The sequence below is a fragment of the Pinus tabuliformis genome, chromosome 4_2, assembly GCF_031772625.1.
Source record: "Pinus tabuliformis cultivar Carrire ecotype Pingquan chromosome 4_2, CPIR1, whole genome shotgun sequence".
Lineage (NCBI taxonomy): Eukaryota > Viridiplantae > Streptophyta > Pinopsida > Pinales > Pinaceae > Pinus > Pinus tabuliformis.
The window spans coordinates 1,135,141,119-1,135,160,152 of NC_142304.1; the positions used below are offsets into that span (position 1 = coordinate 1,135,141,119).

Consider the following 19,034-nt stretch of genomic DNA (forward strand, 5'->3'; position numbering starts at 1 on the left):
GAAATATGACTAAATTTTGATCGTGTTATAAGATACTGTAAATTAGCTACTAATAGTCGTATATATGCAAAAATTTAGTCATCATTTGCAATCAAAAATTTATCATTTTCACTAGTCATTTATCTTCTTTTGGTAGTTTCATATTCATTATATAGACAACTAATTTAGTAGTTTATATTCATTTCATTTACTTTCATTAATAATCATTATAAATGACTAATTTAGTCGTATATTCATTTTATTTGTGTTCATTATTAATAAATATAAACTACTAATTTAGTAGTTTTAGATTAATTTTATGTGTTCATTATTAATCAACATAAATTAATTTGTATGATTTTGTGACTGAATTTAAAAAATATCATACACTGTACATGTTCGTCTAATATGAAAACGTTAAGTTGCATGTTAATTACAATACTAAACAATATCAAATGCAATTATAAATAATTTCAACTACAAATTATATTATATGAAATGTTAAAGTATTACAATATGAGTTTCCAACATAATATTGGTTGGACTACAATTTACACATGAAATGATGTTTGATCACTTCAAAACATTATCATTGTGTTGTCAAGGCATTGCAGGTGAATTCATCAAAGCTGAAGACTTGAACATTAGTCTCTATGTGTTTGTCTTATGTGGGATATTGACTCTAATGGTATCACAATACAGGCTCTCTTCTCTCTCTCTTTTTTCATTTGTTGCTCAATTGTTATTGCGCTCAGCCTCTTTCTTCAATTCCTGCTTCTTACCATCAATATTGAATTCCTTTTCTAAAAACAAAAAAAAAAAATATTGTGAAAAGTGTAAGACATGAACTACAATGAAAACTAGAATATAAACTAAAGTAGACTATAACGAGTTTATACGACATATACCTCAACATCAACAATGTCAAAGTCATTTTTCCCCATACAAGTAAGAAACTCGAACAAGTTTTCTTCAGTTGGGTGATAGTAGCCACTATAATGTGGCGAGATGACCTGTATAAATAAAGAAAATAAAATGTCACCTTATAAAATAACACCTTAGTAACTTAGTATTCAACCTTCAAGGAAAGCTTAGGCACAATCATGCCAACTAGGTTATATGCTAAAAAGCTCAAGTTGTAGATAACATATGAAAACAAATAATCTGAGGTGTGATGTTTAATCCTTGTCATTTTATTCGCAACAACATTTCATTTTCTAATGCATGAACTTGGTCAAGTATATAAACAACATGTGCTCAAATAACAACATGAAAGTAAACTTTTATGATAGTCATGAAAATATTTTAACACAAAATAGCTATAAGGATTTCAATCAATATCGTGTAATACTAATTTCAACTTCAAGATTTGGTTATTGTTTAAATGGACATGATACGAAGTATTTTCAATTTCCCAGTTAATAGATTACAAAATCAAAAGAAACATTCAAAATATAATCAAACAATAAAGAGAGGATATCATGGAATGGACATTGCAATTATAAAAAAAATTGTTTACTTGTCCACCAATGTCTTGTCTGGCATTCCTAAAACATTTTCTTTCCCAAAATAACCATGAGGTGAAAGAACCACAACATTAAAAACCATAGGAATCCCTACTAGAAACATTTCCAAAGTCGATGGCTCAGGTGCTTGAAGGATCTCTAACAACAAATGAATCATATCCAAGACATGCTTTGCATTGTCTCTCCATCCTTTTTCCAATCATATTTCCTGTAACCTACCCACAACAAAGTCAAGTTACAATCAAACGAAGGCATGGACATTTGTTTTATCTTTTATATCTTTAAAATTTGAATCTGATTTGTTTCAAGAACATATTAATTCATATTTAAAGTCTTCCTGACATATGAGAAGTTATCAATCAAGCATGACATTAGAAAAATTGACCTCAATGAGGTCCTAAAACTTGCGAGGAAATATTTGTTTTTCTCAAAAGGGAGGGATCCCTCTCTTTCAATTATATCAAGTTTCTCTACTATTTCCTCCTTGTTTTCTTGGATATTATTTGATCATCCATAACCTGCAACACAAGAAAATGCTAGTCAGTTCATTATATTGTAGTTCTTGCCAATGAAAATGACATATAATTCTTTACAAATGCAATGAAGACAGGCTTAAAATGAAAAATCCCAATATAAGTGAAGTGTTTTTTGTTTCTTAGCTTACAAATTGGAACATTTCCTAGGTAATTGTCAGAGAATCGAACATCGACTAAGAAGTTCCCTTACCAAGTTAAAATGAAAGATCTCAATGTAAGTGAAGTGTTTTTTTCTTTTTAGCTTACAAATTGGAACATTCCTTGGGTAATTGTCAGAGAATCAAAAATTGACTAGGAAGTTCCCTTACCAAGTGATAAAGTTTACTAGGATAAAAAGGCAAGGTTCTAAGAGTGGCTAAGATAATGGGGTCCTGAAAGGGTTTTAACTTCACCAAGGTATGTTCTTGAAAGATTATCAAAATTAGACTTGCATCTAGTTTTCGAAGTAAAAAGAGGGAGACCTAAAATACTTTTTGCAAGCAAAAATATGAAGGAATGGGTTTAAAATATACCCTTATATTGGATTTGACAGATCAAGATGACCTTTTGACAGTTTTGGGGGATGGGTGATGGAAAAATTGATATCTAAGGATGGAATGCAAATGCAGTCAGTAAAATAAAATCTTGGAAGGCCTAATAATAAAAACTAAACCAAGTAATCACAAACAAATCAATGATATCCAAAAGGTTTGTTACTAGGCCCTAAAGTAAGAACAAAATTGGGTTGTGATAAGAAAGTGTTAGTAAGTAGTCATGCAAACGTGAAGAGTATCTATATCTTTCTTAGCAATTTCATTCTTGGGTATCTAGGTAGTCAATGTCTTGAGAGGAACTCAAACAAGGAACCTTATAATTATAACAACTCATTTGTTCCATTTTAAAAGGAGATGCTTAGCTCTTTGACACTAGTTAAGGTGCAAGCTTGAGTAAAAAAGATTCAAATCTATTATTTAAAGTGACAAGTATAGAGAAAAGATGAATAGATACTTGGATCCTCTTGTGTAAGAACCTTTGTTTGAGCAAAATGAAAATCATAGTTGTGGTGACCAATTAGCTGGTAATAAGAATTCATTGCATGTGTAGCATGTGCCACAACAATATTTGGAGTAAAGCATGGACCACCTGCTTGAATGGCATTGCAGTCTACTCCCTGTCCACATGCATAATCTATATTGTCTTGGAGTACTTTGGGATCTTCATTTGGTTTAGCAACACACCAAGACTTATCTATTCTTGTAACTAGTGCAGGGGTGGTTGGTGTAGCATTGAATGTGCTCTAGCCACGAAAATTGGTGGAGAGGCTAAGGAACATGAGATATCCAATACCGAGAAAGGGTTTGGGTAGATTCTAAACAGTTTGGGAGATATTAAAATAATTAATATTTTTAATGGAGTCCCTATGTCTAAACTTAGGGAAATTAAAATATTAATGTGAATTAATATAAAACTATGTTAGAATGGTCCAAAAGTCATGGATCAAGACATATATAATAGTAGCCATTGATTAGGGATTTAATCTTGGCCATTGATTTGTCAACGAGAATAGTATAAGAGGAGGCTTGAGGGTCACTTGGAGAACACACAGAGTTGATCAAGACTTTTACTTTCTGGGGCAGGGTTTTCTAAGGAAGTCAGGGGAATGATCAGGGTTGCAGCTGAGGGGCATTGAATACAGAAGCAGAGAGGCAGAGATAGTGTTGGGAGGATCAGCGCAGTAGCGAGGATTGAGGGATGCAAAGCCAATCATAGGTTCACACAGAGCCAACCAGGGCTCATGTAGAGACATCAAGGAGTTGCGCAGTGCCTCAGAGAGCCAGTGTGGGTGACACAGAGGCTCTAAGGGCTGACGCAGTGCCTCCAGAGGCCGATGCAGGCTAAGCCAGAGTGACGCTAGGTAGACGCTGGGCCAGAAAGGGCTGACGCAATACCTAGACGTTGACACTGGGGTTTTCGTGGGGCAGATTAGAGCTGAGGCTCTGTTGGAGTGTTTATCGGGGTTTTAGCCAGAGAATCTGTCTCTGAAGGAGAGGTACTAATGCTGAGATTTTTCTCTGTTGGGTGAGCTGGATTTGGCACCAATATTGTATTCTGAAACTGATTAATAATTAAAAACCTCAGATAGTTGCACTAGTTATCTTGCATTGGGTTTTTTTGGGGACATTAGTCCAAAAACAATGGTGTCACTTGTGTGCTTGTTTTGTTTCTTTTAGTTGATGATCTGTAATTGGTTGAGCATGTACTTGTATTTATTTTCAGTATTTACATGGTAAATAACTTGTTAATTAATCAGAACAAGTACGCAGAAATAAATTAGAAAGTGCATGAAGGGTTTCTAATAGTTAGACTTAAAAATTCCAACAATGATGTCAAAATATTTCTCTTGATAACAAAAAGATATTCCTCCTTTCTGTTGATTTAGAGTTGGTTCTAGAAAGAAGTAGTGGCGAACAGTCAAAGATATGATATTAGAGACAAAAATGTGACTATCATTTCCATTGAAAAACAATTTTTTGAATATAACCCATACTTCTGAAGGCTACTTTTCCATGTAGGATAGGTCCATCACTTTTCTCAAAATTTGAGCAATCTCTTGACCCTATCTTTTGCTAGAATATGCTCAGAGATGATACAAGTTTCTACTGCAATATCTTTGTTATCATCTCTATATGCTCTATCCTTGGCTCTTTCATCTTTGTCAAATTCTAGAAAACTACAAATGTTACAGATTTTTTAATAAATTTAATGGAAAGTTTCATTTGGAATGATGAGTTGAGATTATCATTTATTTGTGGATGAAAAAGAGAAACAAAAAATGGCATAAAAAATAGCTACGATTTTTTTTTGATATAGACAATAATGTTACAGTGCCAAAGCGCAATGTTTCCTATACCCAGGTTTTTGATTTTGTTGAGAAGTATACAGCCCCGTTGGCTACCACCCCACCTCTAGACCTTTCTTTGCCTTTATGGAAAATCCATGTTTTGAATTACAAATCAGCAGAAGCTGAGGCCAATGTCATTCTTAAAATACATTACTGCATAGGAGACTGCATATCTCTCATGTCCCTATTATTAGATTTTACCAGAAAAAATTGGCAGTCTGAATCCATACCCTCTATACCATATATTACTGATACATTGGAAGCAACTTGCCCATATGGAATGTAACCGGAATTCTGCAGGCATTATGGGGTGTGATGTTTTTGGTTTGGTGTATAGTTTTGGATATTTTTCAATTTATGGTTATGTTCTTGTGGATGAAAGACAACAAAATGCTCATAGGTCCTCCAAGAGTAACTTAGCATCTAAAGACCCTTGCTCATGTCAAGATTGATCTTGAAGACACTACCATCATGAGAAAGGCTATTAACGAGGTTTTTATATGTGTTTCCATACTCAACTATTGCATTGCTTTTGCCCTTGCGTTTTGAAATCTTTTGGGTAATAATAGCATCTGATCTAATAATCAACGTTTCATTACTGTGCAGACAATTAATGATGGTTTTTATTGGGATTCTTAGTGCAATATTTGCACAATATTTATATGGTAAGTTGTCATTAATTTGGGGTTATTATTCACATGTCATTTTAATTTATCTGTAAACTGTGTTACCAAAAATGGGAAAATGAACGAGAAATGGGACTAGAGGGTTTCATGGGATAAATATGTCTCAACCTTGTTATGTATATAAAATGTTTAACAATATAAATAATAGTGTCAAGATAGGAAAGGAAACTAGAACAGAATGAAAAACAAGGTCTCTTGATCAAGTTTCTTGTACTATGATATGTTCATAAGTTTATACATTAATGTACCACTACCAAGCATTACATGCCCTTTTCATGTTGGGCATCCTTACTATAAGTGATCAAGAGTTACATTCCCTTTTTATACTTGTTTCCCTCCCCATATGGCTTAGCTAGCTACACGCCCTTTTCATCCTGGGTACCCTTATGTATTGTTGGGCTAGGAACATGCCCTTTTATACTGGGAAGTGGGAACCCTTGTGTATTATTGAGCTAAATGCATGCCCTTTTCAGGTTGGACACCCTCATTGTACAATTATGCTGCCACATGCCCATTTGAAGCTAGAAACTATGAACACACTGCTAAGCTACATGCCCTTTTCATACTAGGTAACCTTGCTAAGTTCCTTACCAATCAGCCACATTCCTCTTTCATGTCATGCATCCTTACCATACGATCATGCCCTTTTAATTCTAAGCACCCTTAATCTACCACTACCAGATTAGTTATATGTCATCCTTAATGGCAGTAACCGTTATAACAAAATCTAATTTTGTGCCAATTTCACACCAAATACCCATATGGTACCATGACCATTGAGATCCATGCCCGTTCATTGTTGAGTACCTTTCTATATGCCATTTTCATATAGGGCACCCTTACTATACCACTGAATATAACATGATAGATCAAAGTTTTATTAACATCCATGACACTGCTTGGTCTGTGGGACAGAAAGTTATTTCCTTTTGAGGCCAAACCTTTACAGAAGTATGAAAAGTTAAATGTAGGTATGTTATATTAAGGAAGTAGATAAAGTCTATAAAGCCCCTTTTTAAGTATTTTTGAATAAAAACATTTGACTACTTATCTGGGAAACCCCCTTGGGGTACGTCAACAACTCTATTTGGGTGCTCCTATACCAATTTGTTCATGACATGCATCACCATTGATGCCCTTCCTCCAATATCATCCATTTTGTTGTCATGAGATACCTTTTTCCCACCGATTATTTATGTTGGAAATCATACTGAGAGGGGGGGTGAATCAGTATTTACAAATCAATAAATTTTTCATTTCCATAATCATATTTCTATACGCCACTTTAGTGAAGAGAACTCGTGTGTGCATGCAATTGTTCTTAAGGCAACCATCGTATATCCAGTGAACTTATGATTTAGTTAATTCATCATATGTTGATCTTTAATCAATGCATCAATACTTTATTAAACATTAAACAATAACGATGTGCAGTAATAACAGAATAAACCATCACACATAAGCAACACACATGAACACCAAGATTTAAGGTGGAAACCCAATGTGGGTGAAAACCACATGTTGTTGTCGTCTTTGTCTTCTTTTAATAATAAGAAAATTTGTTTACAATCTTGTACTGGTGCAGACTCATACCAGTACGTATGCACCCACCTGTAGAAGGCTACAACCTTCTCTCATTTTCCAACTTCTACTGGAAGGGAGCTACGACCCCCTAGCTCTTTTATTAGCCGATATGTTTACTCATACATAGGCACCGGCCTACTGAAGGCTCCAACCTTCACTCATTTTCCAGCTACTACTGGAAGGGAGCTCCAAATCCCCGACTCTTGTACTAGCTAATATGTTTACTAGTACATAAGCATCGGCATGTAGAAGGCTATGACCTTCTCTCTTCCTCCAGGGACCACATTTCATAAATTTTCAGACTGGATGCTCCTGGTACACAGCAATACACATGAAGGCCTCGTTTCATCAAATTTTCATACGGGACCCATCAACAACATTGAAGCTCAAAATCATAACTAAAATACAACATCAAATACATTTGCATCAACCAATCACTGAAACTCAATCATCACTCTCTGAATCAGCCATAACTCAATCAATTACTGACAACCTCTGAACCTCTGGCACAACTGAATCATTCGATTATACTTAATCAACTTCAACCAATCAACTGGAACAGATAGATCACTATAACCAGTACACAGATCTAAACCCAAAACACTGCATCATCATTCATAACCAACAATAACCTCAAAACCATGAATCAAAGTGTATACACTACTTGGATGAATGCAAACTGCGTGTATATGCCACTTCCTTTAGCCCAACCTGCGTATATCTCTAAAGATATTGAATCATAAAACTTATGAACCACAAACTGTACCAATCAGTGACATTATGAAGATCTACTATCATATTACTGAGTTCTAAATAGATAGCAACAAGGATCACCCTTCCTTCTCAATCAATCAATCAATCAGACTCAATTTCCTTATATATTCAGTTCTACTTTTAGATCTAAGAAGACATCATTGACAAATAACAGTAAAACAGTAGTACTGATCTGATAGATCAATCATCCTTGAACATCAAACTTTTCTCTTGCATACGCTACTTGGAAGAGCCGAACCAGCGTGTATATGCAACTTCACCAAAGTGAACCAACGTATAGATCTGCAAATACTTACTTATAACTTCACTGCACTTCTGGACTTCAGACATACCCAGATCATCATATATAAAGGATAAAACATGTGTTAGCAATCAGATCTATCCCATCCATTATTAGATAACACAATTATAAGTCATTATGATCTTGATCCATCATTAGATCTCATCCATCATCACTGAAGCAAATCATAATCAATAAATATGAACATTCAGAACACTATCACCAGAATACAGTCACCAGAACACAGAGCAGAGCTCAGAACTCTGCAATAAATACCAGATCCAACTGCAACTTCAAATATCATACTTCATAATGTATACGCTACTTGGATGTGACTAACCAGCGTGTATAGTGCTTTTACCAAAGAGAAACAGTGTACAGATCTACAAATACTAACTTAAAACTTCACAACTATTCTAGACTTCAGCCATACCCAGATCATAACATTTACAGAATAAAACATGCGTCATTATTCAGATCTAGGCTATCCTTGATCAAACTACACAATGATACTCCATTTCAGGCCTTATGATCCTGATCCATTATCCATCATCAACCACATAGGTGCATCCTTCGTTCAGATCAAGCAAAGCATCAAAAACCCACCACTTGCATATTTGATCTAACACTTCATAAGATATTCAATACTTGCACACATTGGCCTAATGATCTTCTCCTCCTTATATAGTTTTAGGCCTTCTCAATACTTTCGACCAAAACCACTTAGGACCAATGCCTTGGACCAAATACCGAGGGCCAATACCTCAAAGAAAATACCTTGGATCAATACCTTGGACTAAATACCTCGGACCAAAACCTTGGTTTTCCAACATGTACGCGCTTTTCCACCTGTGAAAGTGAGTGTATACATATACTCTCCTTTTGTTCTGTTAACCCATGTGTATATGCTCTTTTTGTACAGTGATCCTGAGTATACAACTTAACATACATGAAATTGTCATTTTTATTCAACTTCTTGATTCTGATATGTAGTCCTTTATTCCTTCATCCTATTATTTTGTACCATGACTTTGTTACTTCTGAATAGATATGTTATAATGACATTTTCCATTGTACATTACTTCTGAACTGATTCCTTTGAACTGCCCTGCATTTTGTCACATCTGATATCTCTCCTATTGATTCATCTAGTTACGTAGATTCATCTAGTTACCATATACAAGTGAGTTGTTCTACTACAAGTGGGTTTCCATTAAGTACAACACATACATCATAATGCCAACAATCTCCCCCTTTGGACTTGATTGCAACCATGTTGGTATTGATTACTACAAGCTATAGAAACTGTTAGAGATAACAACCAACACCAAAATACTCTCCCCCTTCGACATCAAGGGCAAAGGGCAGACCAAGATATTCTCCCCCTTTGATATCAAGGGAAAAAAGGGCTGACCAAAGTGAAGTATTTCATATATGAACAACTGAATATAAACATTGATCATGCTCCCCCTAGGCACATGTTGAATTCGTTGATTAAACTCCCCCTTTGTACATGCTGTGATGCACTAAACCATCCATGCTCCCCCTAAGCACATGCAAAGTCTGCAAAAATATTTTCCAAAAGAATAACATGACTCTATGACTCACCTATGTGAGTTTGACCTTCCTATCACCAATGACTCATACATACATCAATCTCCCAACCAAGTGGGGATATACCAAATTTGACTCATCGACCCAACCCAGTGGGGATATACCAATTGTTTATACATGATTGAAATATAGCAATTATTACATCATTCTTCCCATGCGTAGTGGGGGTACAAATTACATCATATGACCAAAAAGGACTCATCAAAAGACTGTGACAGATAGGGACATACTATTACATCATGAGCCTTTACATGACCTTTACATCAAATGATATACATGGCATTTTTACCAAAGAACAAAGACCTAAAAAAGACCATGATAGTCATCAGCAACTATCATACACCATATATGATCTTCACCATAAGCATCTGTCAGCAGCATCCAGACCAACAACCTGTATATGTCCATCATGACAATGTAAATTTCATCAACCTGTGACAAAGTATGTCGTATATAGATATCAACTCATCCTCTTGATCTTATCAAGATCAACTTGCTCTGTTTCCTTAGTAGAAAGAGCCTTATCATAACCTTTCATGAATCAACTAAGAATATGTCATATCTCTAGGCAGTAACACAAAATCATTCACATCATATCTTATGTATGTGAAAACACCATAGTCATCATCTATGATCATAACATCATCATCAAGAACTGAATGATCTTTCCATAAGAGCCCTCAATATATCAACCATGTATCATCACTATGGAAAATCCCACATCTGATAAGCATCAACCATGATAATCAACATATGTGAATATCAAACTATCAATATGAAGCTTAAGTAATCATCCATGTATTCAATCATAATGTATATCCATCAATGAGATAGAAATATGTATCTAGCAAACCATGAGCTCATAGTCATGCGTCAAGCTTTCTTGATACCATCAACAACAACAATCCTCAACGATGTGACAGCCAAGAACTATAGGAATCCTGCATCATAACTACACCATATGAATTTTATGCATCTTTGAAGGTATGATGACACCAACATAAAAGAAATGAGTGGCTCATCATCAAATAATGAGGTTGTGTACTCAAGCTTTGTACTTCTCCTTGTCCTTATGAATATGTAAGAAACATATACGTACTATATGTATCATTAGAAATTCATCCACAATCATCCATAAATATGAATAACAACTATGTAACCCCAAGAAATATAAGTATCATCTGAGATTTCATCATGGGCAACTCATAACCGTAACATAGCATGATGTATCATTTTAACACTTTAGCCACATAAGCATCATCACCATTGATAAGAATCATTAGGTACCAAAGACTTCTAAACATAATGCCAACAATGCATTATTATAAGTATATGCTCCCCGTGAACCTGTACCAATTGTTCATTATTAGATCTAATCATTGCAAATATCAGTAAGAATCATCAAGGCATCATCATAAATCAGATATACATCAATTTTTTAATAGCTTATGAGGACCAACACATTTCCACATATCATAAGTATATTGTAACCATCATCAAACAGAGTAGATAGTTGACTGAACCATATCAGACCCCTTTTCCTAAGTCTATCCTGCTGCTTTTTCCTCAAACCAACATATACGCGATTGTGCAACTACAAACTCGCGTATATATGTGACTTGTCTTCATGAAAATTGTCTATGAGATTTAGAACACTAAAGTTTCACACTTCCAGCTTCCCCTGAGTCTGTTATGTCTGTACACTGTGCTATGCCACAACTTTCTTACTGTACTTCCTTCTTCTTCCATATCTTCGAGTGTGATGATGTTTTCTCCTTTTGGTATGGTGCCCAGAATTTTCTCTTGCAATCCTTTGCTATATGTCCAAACTTGTTACATGCATAACATCTTACATTATTCCTTAGATAGAAGCCAATGGCATTGTGCCCAAACATATTGCAAGAAAAACAATATCCATTAAAGTACCTGGAAGCTGATGATATTTCTGTGTGATGGTCTTGAACCATTCTACTTCTACATCTCGCTGCAACATGTCCAAAATTATGACATATAAAACATTCAACATTATTCATTGGAGGAAATAACCGACTATATTTTCTTTGAAAAATTTCTTTCCTTGGTTGTTGATGGGGTTGACCTCTCATCTCCTTGTTGAGCATTTCAAATTTTGCATTAGAGTTCCTTGCCTCACCTTGTGAGCTAGATTCACCTTCAATAGATTCATGAAAATCAAGACTAGATTTGATGGCAGGAGACCTTTGACTACTAAGAATATCATCCAAAACCTTAGTACTATCTTGAAATAATAATTTCTTATCCTTTTCTTCTAATTTACCTTTTAGGATATTTACCTCAACTTGATATTGCTCTTCCTTTTCAAGGTACTGCTTCTTCATGATTTCTTCAGCTTTTCTTCCTTCTTCCACTTGTTTCCTTAATTAGAGAACTTCATTTTCTTGTTCTTCAAGTGCTTGGAGTAGTTCTTCATTCTGGTTATTTGATTTATCAATTTCTTCTTTTAGAGAGAGGATCTTAGCTTCAAGACTTTCATATTAACTGGATCTATCTTTAAGTTTCTTGATTGTTGTACTCTTTTTGTTTACTCCATTTCTTAATGATGTCACTTCATCCTGTAGCTTTTGACATTGATCTTCCTTTTCCTTGTGTTTCTTCCTTACTTTTTTCCCTTCCCCCAGTTGAGCTTTTAGTCTGGTAGCTTCTTCTTTGAAGGCACATTCCCTTTTGTCTAATAGATCTTATTGATCTCTAATTTTGTCTGTGAGATTTTAAGTTCTGCCTCTATTTGATATCTTTCTCTTTCACCCATAAGAGAAAATTCAATTTTTCGCTATCACTTTCATCATCTTCAAATGAACAGAGAAATGTATCACCAGAGGACAACAAATTCATACCTGATAGTTCTTTTGCTTGTTCATCTTCATTCTAATGTGATTCTGAATCTGAAGAATCGCTTCCACATAATCCCTAATCATCTCTCCCACTATCATAGTTCCTTTGAGATGCCTTCTTCTTTTGAGGTGCTTTCTTCTTTAGCTTCTTTCCCATTGTTTCTCCGGATCTCCTTCAAGTGATCAAGCTTCTGCCAAAGGACCTGCTCTGATACCAATTGTTGGAAATAATACTGAGAGGGGGGTGAATCAATATTTACAAATCAATAACTTCTTCATTTCCATGATCAGATTTATTTACGCCACTTCAGTGAAGGGAACTCGTGTGTGCATGCAACTGTTCTCAAGGAAAACATTGTATATCTAGTGAACTTATGTTTCATTTAATTCATCATATGTTGATATTTAATTAGTGTATAAATACTTTATTAAAAATTAAACAACAACCATGTGCAGTAATAACAGAATAAACCATCACACATAAGCAACACACATGAACACCAATATTTAAGGTGGAAACCCAATGTGGGTGAAAACCACCTGCTGCTATCATCTCTATCTTCTTTTAATAATAAGAAAATCTACTTACAATCTTGTACTGGTGCAAACTCATACTAGTATGCAGGCACCCACCTGGAGAAGGCTAAAACCTTCTCTCGTTTTCCAGCTTCTACTGGAAGGGAGCTACAACCCCCTAGCTCTTGTACTAGTCAATATGTTTACTAGTATGTAGGCGTTGGCCTACTAAAGGATCCAACCTTCACTCGTTTTCCAACTACTACTGGAAGGGAGCTCCAACCTCCTAGATATTGTACTGGCTAATATGTTTACCAGTACGTAGGCGCCAGCCTACAGAAGGCTATGACCTTCTCCCTTCCTCCAGGGACCACGTTTCATAAATTTTCAGATTGGATGCTCCTAGTACACAACAATACACATGAAGGCCTCGTTTCATCAAAATTTCATACTGGACCCATCAACAACATTGAAGCTCAAAATCATAACTGCAATACAACATCAAATACATCTACATCAACCAATCATTGAAACTCAATCATCACTCTCTGAATCAGCCACAACTCAATCAATTACTGACAACCTCTGAACCTCTGGCACTATTGAATCATTCATTTATACTTAATCTACTTCAACCAATCAACTGGAACAGATAGATCACTATAACGAGTACATAGATCTGAACCCAGAACACTGCATCATCATTCAGAACCAGCTGTAACCTCAAAACCATGCATCAGAGTGTATATGCTACTTGGATGAACACAAACTACGTGTATATGCTACTTCCTTTAGCCCAACCTGCGTATATCTCTAAAGATACTGAATCATAAAACTTCTGAACCACAAACTGTACCAATCAGTGACATTCTGAAGATTTACTGTCATATTACTGAGTTCTAAACAGATAGCAACAAGGATCACTCTTCCTTCTCAATCAATCAATCAATCAAACTCAATTTCCTTATATATTTAGTTCTACTTTCAGATCTATGAAGACATCATTGACAAATAGTAGTAAAACAGTAGTACTGATCTAATAGATCAATCAACCTTGAACATCAAACTTTTTTCTTGCATACGCTACTTGGAAGAGCTGAACCAATGTGTATATGCAGCTTCACCAAAGTGAACTAGTGTATAGATCTGCAAATATTTACTTATAACTTCGTTGCACTTCCCGATTTCAGACATACCCAGATCATCATATTTAAAGGATAAAACATGTGTTAGCAATTAGATCTAGCCCATCCATTATTAGATCACATAATGATAAGCCATTATGATCCTGATCCATCATTAGATCTCATCCATCATCACTGAAGCAAATCACAATCAATAAATATGAACATTCAGAACACTGTCACCAAAACAAAGTCACCAGAACACAGAGCAGAACTTGGAACTCTGCAATAATAACCAAATCCAACTGCAACTTCAAATATCATACTTAATAATGTATATGCTACTTGGATGTGACTAACCAACGTGTATACACGCTTTTACCAAAGCGAAACAACGTACAGATCTGCAAATACTAACTTAAAACTTCACAGCTATTCCAGACTTTAGTCATACCCAGATCATAACATTTACAGAATAAAACATGCGTCAGTATTCAAATCTAGACTATCCTTGATCGAACCACATAATGATACTCCATTTCAGGCCTTATGATCCCGATCCATCATCCATCATCAACTACATAGGTGTATCCTTAGTTCAGATCAAGAAAAGCATCAGAAACCCATAACTTGCATATTTGATCTAACATTTCATAAGATATTCAATACTTGCACACATTGGCCTAATGATCTTCTCCTCCTTATATAGTTTTAGGCCTTTCTCAATACCTTGGACCAAAACCACTTAGGACCAATACCTTGGACCAAATACCTAGGGTCAATACCTCAGACCAAATACCTTTATCAATAACTTGGACCAAAATACCTTGGATTAAATACCTGGGACCAAAACCTTGGTTTTCCAACATGTACATGCTTTTCCTCCTGTGAAAGTGCGTCTATACATATATGCTCCTTTTGTTCTGTTAACCCTAGTGTATATGCTCTTTTTGTACAGTGAACTTGCGTATACAACTTAACATACTTGAAATTGTCCTTTTTATTCAATTTCTTGATTCTGATATGTAGTCCACTGTTCCTTCATCCTATTCTTTTGTACCATGACTTTGTTACTTCTGAATAGACCTATTATAATGAGATTTTCCGTTGTACATTACTTCTGAACTGCTTTGAACTACCCTGCATTTTGTCACATCTAATATCTATCCTGTAGATTCATCTAGTTACGTAGATTCATCTAGTTACCATATACAAGTGGGTTGCCATCAAGTACAACACATACATCATAATGCCAACAATTTCCAATATCATGCATTTTTTTATTGTGGTTATATGCCTTCAATTGGAGAAAACGATGTCATTTGATCTCTACTTCCCCCACTTGAGGAAACAAGTCGTGAAGTTTCCCAGTAAGAAGTTGAAGAACGAAAAAGTCACAAACCTAACAAATCCTATTGTCCCATTCCTCTTTGGGTTCGCTCTATCTACTTGTCTCAGACCGTAACTTTAACCTGTGAGCTTTTCCTCAATTTACCTAACACATGTTTTGCTCCCCATGGTATATTTAATTTAGATATCTTTGTATCTCAATATAGCATATTGCGGGGTTGAACTGGTTGATATGCTATTGTTACCTTTTCTATAGTTTAACTATCCTATGGCAGCGTTTCATGCAGTTTTTCATCTCCTTTTTGTAGTTGAGCATTCTCTCCTTTATGAACCAGATTTTGATCCATTTTTTGCATTGTATCTCCCATTTGTTTTTCATTCTATGAAGGAATTACTTGATGATCTTACATGGGAGATTATTTCTACGTGTATTATCCACTCTTTGTCTATAAAAAATCAATAGCTTTATTGCTTCCAGTGCAAGCGGGTATGAATTTAACAATGTTGGTTTATCTATATCGACTTCCCAAGCAGAAAGCTTCTAGTGCTATGAGGTGCTCTATTAAGCTTCAGAGTGTTCTTGCTGCTAAGATGGCATCATCTGCACACAATAATATTTTTAATATTACTGTGATGTTCAGCCCTTCCCCACTTTCTCATTGATCCATATCTCTAGTTGGTTGATGTATAGTTAGAACAATGTTGGGAAGAATAGGTACCCTTGCTTCACTCCTATAACATTGCTAAAACAGTGCAACACACCCTCCTTGGTTCAAATTTTGGCCTCATCCTTATCATGCAAATCGTGAACTGCTGCTTTCCCTATCGGCTAGGAAGCCTATCTTGGAAAGTTGATCCTATATCTCTAGGGACCACATTAAAAGATTTTCTAAAGTCTACTAAGTAACACCACAAGTCATCCTTTGCTGTCACTGAACTTAACTGGATTGCAGATTCTGAGAATATTATGGAATCTAATGGAAAGGAATGAGTCAATTCTTTGACCTCGCTCCTGTTCAGTAGATTCTGGAACATTTCCAGAATCTACAATCAAGATAAGGATGGTCCTCACCTGCCATGTCATCTCTATCATGTACCATCACCGCTGAGCTATACATCCTTTTCATGTCGGGTACCCTTGCCAGTTCAATGTAAAGGCTAGCAATAGAAAAAATATAAATTAGTAAATTGAAGAAAATTGGTTGAGTACTCTGCAGCTTTTGTTTTCTCAACAGTCCTAAATTGCATTACTTTGGATTCCAGAGCAGATGATGTTATGGAAATATTTGTTTTGATGTTCAGGAAATATATCTAACATCAAAACACTTGACTTTTTGTAAAATCAACAGCCAAGGATAGATCATCCTACCAAAAAGCATCAAACCTTCGAATCCAAGCACTCATTCTAGTGAATATGAGACCATCACCAGGACTCCATGTGAGAGCACACTGCATCATGAATACTCTGTTCAAATTCTTTTGCTTCTATCATTCACTTCATTCATGTTTTTGATTTTCTTTTAGCAGAAGCTTGAATACATGATGGAGAATCCCCAAGAAGAAAGATGGGGGAATGAATTTGCCTTTTGGATGCTCCTTGTTCAATTATAGAAGCACTAGTAGGAGGATGTCTTCCTCAAGTGTTGCCTTGTGGCGAGAGCCGAATTAAAGAGGAAGAAAGCATCTTACTAGCCTTGATTCAACTTGTTTCTCAAAGGCTTATTTCCCCACATTTTTGGAGTTGATGTATTCACTGACCATTGCATTAAATGTTATCCAATGCATTTTGTTCATTGATTTATGGATCAAATTTGATAAACTAATAAAATATTATCAATCTATTGATGATAGACTATAATGAAGGCACTATACAGAGTATTCCAGAACACGACTCTTCTATTTTCAAACATAATGGGCCCAGTGGGACCAGTTCAATTCCTTAACAACCCGGTAACTCATATCGTCACCATTGTCACTGGAATGCCTCAGGTGGATCTTTAAATCTGAGTTCCATACATAATTTTCAAGGTTTTAGGACAAATGATAATTATACATGGTGTATCTTTTTTAAAATTTTTGATAATTATATTGGTGTCTCTTTTTTCAAATTTTCCTTTCTAGTTTTAGGGCCTGATAGTACATTTTCAGAGTTATGCTAGGAAAGAAAAGCTTATATCAAAGGTTGCAGAGGATATTAGCACTTTGTTTCCTGTGGAAAGAATCTCATTTCCCACAGATATGGCGATTATATTTGTACCTGGAACGAAAGGAGCCACATTTTTCTACACCCAATCTTGTGCTGCAGACAATTTGTTAAGGCCACATGAGACCCCACGAAGTCGACACTCCAATAAGTAGTGATATATTGACAATATTTGGGCAGATCATACCTACTCCCACGTATGTTGTGCTCAAATCGAAGTAAAAACTGCAATGGGTAACATATATCACATATTGCATAAAGCCCAATTTGGAAAACATTTTGATCAGCTTTGTAATCAGAAAATTTACCTCTGTTTCCAAGCTTTCAGGCCAAAGGCAGGGAAATTTATGAAGTTGCAATTATCACCACTAGTGAAGAACCACTGGAAAAAATCCGCAGAGGAAACTGAATGTGAAGTATTTAGCAAAGCATTTTATTTGTTTCCTGCATATAGATCAACAATGGCATAAAAAATATCATATGATTAATCTCGTGACTTAAACACTTTCATTAGACAAAGGGATTGAACTCGATTTCAATCTCATAAACACATGCTACTTCTAACTACTCTACCTGGATTCATGTTAAACTTGAATTTTATTAATCACAATGAACAATTAGAAAAAATAAGAATCCATCTTAACTCCAAATATCTGAATCTATTAAGCACTAAGAGGGATTTTAAAAAATCAGGACCAAAACCTCTCTATATGAATCTATACCAGATCCCCCATTAGAGAAGCAACGATAAAAATTATATAAACCTTACCTTACTAATTTGTCTCCATGAGGTGTGTGGAAACCATTGATGAGCACAGTTGTTGTAGTACCACTTGGATAAGTTAGCTTGTTGTTAATAATCAGTACTTGAAACTAGTACAATCCACTAAATTCAAACAATCTGGCAATGCCATTCATAACCAACATTAATATGTTGTGAAAATTGAGTTCATGGCTAGTAATCATCATCTTTCTTAGAGGTACCAAAAGTAAAATACCATCGAAAGTGACTAGGAAAAGGAACCACCAAATAATTATCCAATAATGGTGCTAGAGGATCCACTTACTTCTGTGGATTAATGCTCCCATACAAAGGATATTGTGCTGAAAA

General features: G+C 35.4%; 1 pseudogene; it reads left to right on the forward strand.

The window, feature by feature from the left end:
• The window catches only part of LOC149173674 (wax ester synthase/diacylglycerol acyltransferase 5-like), a 59,931-nt pseudogene extending 41,853 nt beyond the window's left edge, over positions 1–18,078 (forward strand).
• The last annotated feature ends 956 nt before the right edge of the window (positions 18,079–19,034 follow it).